The sequence below is a fragment of the Ziziphus jujuba genome, chromosome 6 (assembly GCF_031755915.1).
Source record: "Ziziphus jujuba cultivar Dongzao chromosome 6, ASM3175591v1".
NCBI classification, from domain to species: domain Eukaryota; kingdom Viridiplantae; phylum Streptophyta; class Magnoliopsida; order Rosales; family Rhamnaceae; genus Ziziphus; species Ziziphus jujuba.
In genome coordinates this window covers 25,904,829-25,909,625 of record NC_083384.1, presented here as the reverse complement: position 1 = coordinate 25,909,625, position 4,797 = coordinate 25,904,829, and the positions used below count along the sequence as shown (strand labels likewise).

At 29.6% G+C, this 4,797-nt stretch overlaps 1 long non-coding RNA gene across 6 annotated transcripts; it reads left to right on the top strand.

Moving 5' to 3' along the window:
* Positions 1 to 400: 400 nt before the first annotated feature.
* On the top strand, positions 401 to 3,080 carry LOC107430156 (uncharacterized). Of its 6 annotated transcripts, none has more exons than XR_009639250.1 (4): positions 401 to 1,151; positions 1,698 to 1,739; positions 1,917 to 2,001; positions 2,603 to 3,080. It is a non-coding gene; the product is annotated as an uncharacterized LOC107430156 (long non-coding RNA). The 6 variants fall into 6 exon arrangements; XR_009639251.1 differs by lacking the exon at positions 1,917 to 2,001 and adding an exon at positions 1,831 to 1,875; XR_009639249.1 differs by lacking the exons at positions 1,698 to 1,739; positions 1,917 to 2,001 and adding an exon at positions 1,831 to 1,875.
* Positions 3,081 to 4,797: the final 1,717 nt, after the last annotated feature.

Genomic DNA, 4,797 nt, shown 5'->3' with positions numbered 1-4,797 from the left:
GGAAAATTTATTGGAATAGTCAAAAGCTTAGTTGGACTTGTCCTCCAGAAAATATCCCCCAACATTTACTGAAGTCATACAAGCTTTGCAGTTTCTCCTAGGCCTTTCAATGTCCCTTCAAAATGTACTGCCTTGTAAATTTACTTTATTGTCCTTGATTCGTTAGATCAAACGGAAATGCAATAACCAATAGGGAAAATTGTTTAAATTAATACTAAAATTGAGGGATCGGTCTGTAATTATACTAAATTTTAGAGGGATCTTATTGAAATTAGCCCCCTTAGGGTGTGTTTGGTATGCGAGATTAGCTAGGATTGGATGGGACTGTGTCCCAGTCTGATGTTTGGTTTGTTATTTTGAGATTGGGACAACTTATCCTAAATAGTAATTTTATCCCAATCGATTGGGACTCATCTGACCCATCTCCCCTCCTAGGTCATTTTTGTCCTAAACTCAAATGAAGCCCTACTCTATTCTCTCATCGAAGCAGATCGTTGGCTTGTGGTGGAAAATCAAAAAATCTCGCTGGAACGCAATGGAAAATCGAAGGAGCTCGCCGAACATCTGCATATCTTAGAGAAATAAACACGGTCAGTGAGTACCCTCCATCTCTGCATCTCTGTATCTGTTGATTCTTCTTTTTCCTTCTTTGTTGTGACCTTTCTTCTTGTCCTTTGTTGACATGAAAGCTTATCTTACTCGATCTGGGAAGTTTAGGGCTTTGATTTGCAAGTAAATCCTAGATTTGCAAGGACCCGGGCAAGTGTCATCTTCCTCTTTGTTTATGTTGTTGTGGGTGTGGATTTGAAACATAATTTTCATCTCTCGCCGACTTCTCTTTAAAAAAAAAAAAAATACTTAAATGGAAAACCAAAATCCTTTTTTTTTTCTAATGTTTGGGACTTTTGTTGTTTCTTATTACTGCTTGGGAAATTGTTTTTTGAAATGCTCTTTTGCAATTTGTTATTTCTTTCGGTTTGGGCAATTTTTGTAGTTTGTATTAGTATGGAACAAATTTTAACAAATTTTCTGCTGCATGTTCTGTCTTAGAAACAGAATACATTGGAGAAAGGTGTCTGGGCACTTTTTTGAATCTTCCTCCTACCAAATCTTATCGATTATCCCTCGAACACAAAACCTTAGCACCAAGGGTAAAATCCCTACATATCGTTGCTATTTTCTTGTTCTTTTCTCTGAATTCTTCTTGTTAGAGTAATAGGTTTTAGCTTATGCAGCTATTAATTTATTGTAATTTTTTTTTATTTGGTCTTGTGTGTCTGAAGTATGTGAAATGGTTCTAACTTATTTGGTCTTCTTTGTGCTCTCTTGATTTGGGTCGGTCTGATTTATTGTTCTCATGGAATCCTGGTAGAGTATAAATCTTCTCATTCTTGATAATTATTATTGCTCGTTTGGTATAATGTAGTCAAGTCCTTTCATAAATGAGATAAACACAAAACGTAAGGGAAGGAGAAGATGTGAATAGTAATTATTTGATTATAAATTTATATTTTCTTCTGTATAATCTTGTTTCTAAGTTAACTCTCTAACAATTTCTTATCATATTATTAATTTGATTTTGATGCTTAACAAGCAAACAACTTAGTGCCAATGTTCCAAAATAAACCCTCATCATTTTGCATTATATCATATATTATATATTTATATCTATATATATATATATTTTTTTTTTCCAGCTCTATATATATTTGTACACACCTGTTCCATTCCTTCTCAAGGTATAGTATCCTTCTGTTATCCTTCATTGGTAAAATTTCATTTTGTTTTTTTTTTTTCCAAAAATATAATATGTACTTATTTTGGTTTCAGAAAATGCTGCAATGCAAGTCCGTGCCTAAAGTTAGATCATAATTGGTACTAATGTACTTTACTTTACTTTCTAATACTTCTTTCAGTTTAATACATGTCCTTTTTTGTGGATCACAATCTGGAACTCTATTACTATATTGAAGGGGACATTTTAAGGATTGCTTAATTGGGGTTAGTGCAAAACTCTGGCTATGAATGCTATTAGTTTGGCATTTGATTAATTTGTTTCTCCCCATGAATTTGTTCTGCATGTGTAGCTTTAATTTAGATGCTTGATTTTTAGTTAAGACCTACATTTTTTAGGAGTAAAAGATAAAACGGAGGATTGGTTGGATAAGTGGGGTGGAAAGTAAGATGGAAGGAAAAGAAAATTATAATCCAACATATTTTGTACGATAAGCAGTGGAATGTTTTGTTAGTCTCTCCTTTGTTTGGTAATGGAGGTAAAAACTAGCAGAAAAGAGAGTCTTTTTATTAAGGGTTATTATATTTCACCCTAACTATAACATATTTGACATTTTGCCCTGAAACAATTGTTCTGCAGGTACAACTTTTACTTAGTGCATGGATTTAGAAAAGTCCCCTTTATTATCTATACCAAAACATAAATAATAAGAAAGTTCGATAGACATAATTCATATTTCATACCTAATTTAAACATAATGCCTATATTTTTTTGTGTAGTTTAGAGCTTATCTTTTATGCATAATGCCTTTCTTTTTATACAGTTTAGAGCTTATCTATTATGCATAATGCCTTTCTTTTTGTGCAGTTTAGAGCTTATCTTTTGATTTGGATCGGTCGGACAAAGAGATAGTGCAATTTACGAGTGATCAAGAAACTTCAGTCCCTGATAGCCAAAAAAGCTTGGTTAGACGAAAAGTGCGTATTTAAAGTGGTGTTGATCAAATGTTTTAACTTTTCTTTGTTGGTTTTCCTGCTAAGTCTTTTTTCCTTGTATTTCTTTGAAGAAAATCTATCTCGTGTTCCTTGGCTATGGAAAATAATTCCATCTTGAAGCTTTTTTTTTATGATGTTTGGCTACAGTTTAAGTTTGGGGATGATGTTTGGAAAATCTCTCATGTTTGCTCATTTGGTGTTTTCCATTGGCATGCCAATAAATATAATATACTACGTACCCGATCCATTAATTAATTATTGGATTTAGTTGTTTGTACCATGTACAACAAGTACTCTTATTAAATTCTTTATAAATTAATATACTATCTATATATATTGGCCTAATATAACTAATTCCATGTCTCCTATCAATTCCCTTCTCTCACACAATCAACTTCATCTTACTGTAATGACCCGATCCACTTTATTGAAATGAGGTTATGAAATTGATGCCTTATTTATTTAAAATATGTAATAAAAAGTAAAAAATATATAAAATACATATGATGTTAACTTTATTTATTTGTATTTATGATTTAACATATTATAATTTTATTTTAATTGGTTTTGAAAACCATATATTAACGTAATTTGTGGTAATTTGTGGGTGTAAAAAAAAATTACAATTTAATTAAAATGTAAAAAAAGAAATTTACAATTATAAAATTTCATTAATTATCTTTATTTTTAATTAATTATCATTTATAAAATATTATGTTATAATTTAATTTTCATTTATTTTTAAAATAATAAATTAATATAGTTTGTGGGTGTAATAAAAAAAATTAAATTTCATATGTAAATACAAATATATAAATTTACAATATTAATTAAATATATTATTTTTTATTGTAATTATAAATAGAATTTTAAAATTTTTTACTTTAAAAAAATATAAAATTATAAAATAATCAAATCCAGTTCAATCTTACATCAAATATAGAATAAATAATTTACTATTCAGTCCAAAACTATACCAAACACAGGACTGTACTATTTGTTTCTGTCCGATCCGAATCTATCCTATCTAATTCAATCTGATTTGAATCTATCTTGCATACCAAATGCACCTTTAAAATTATATGAATGTTTTTAGCCATTTGTAATGTTCAACTCCTAAATCATGTCCGATTGAATATTTGGCTAAAATGCCTTCCATCCAAAAATGCTCCATAAAAAAGGAAATAGATTGATTTATTGACTAATGGTAACAAAAGAGATAGAATTATGGTATGTTTTTGACAAAAATAGTTTTTATTAGAATACCAAGGAATTTGGACTTCTTGTCATGTGATGTCATGGGGATTAAATATTCTAGTCTGATTTTAATATGATTTATTAATTTTTTTTTTAATTATGATGATAAATAGAAAATGATAGTTGAAAATGTGAAAGAGAAAAAATTATTATGCACAAAGAGGTCCTACGTCCACGTGGATAAACCAGAAACGCTGCTATGGAATATAGATTGCGTCTGCTCCAATACACGATGGGTCCCACTGCGGAGGAGGTCCTCTCTTGGATTTCAAACTTTTATTTTTATTTATTTTTTTCTTTTTTTTATTTATTTATTTTTTCTTTGCGTGCATCGATTGCAATTGGACCACCCATTTTTAAAGTTTATTTATAAATTTTAGTTATTTCCTCAATATAATTTATATAATTTTTATTTTAATATTTTTTATATTGACAAAATACTACATGCCTATCTCAAACGGTGCCTGAACTTTTTTTTTTTTTTTCTTTTTTAGGCTTAAAAAATGAATCCTGATCCTTTCATGTAGATAGATATAATACCATCTCTTGTTTTTAACACCCATAATTTATATGCATATACATTACTTTCGGTGAAATGCATATTATACTTTACTCAAATATTCAACGATTGCTTCTCCTGTCTGGCGTATACACTTGAATTTCATGCCCCATGTTTGAATACGTGAAGAAATGGAAACAAGAAAATTATATAAGTCTAAAGAATTTGGCAATTTTTTTTTTTTTTAATTGAAGATATTTTGTGTACTTATCCCTAGAAGACTCCAAACAAACCGTCCTTTTGAAATGCTG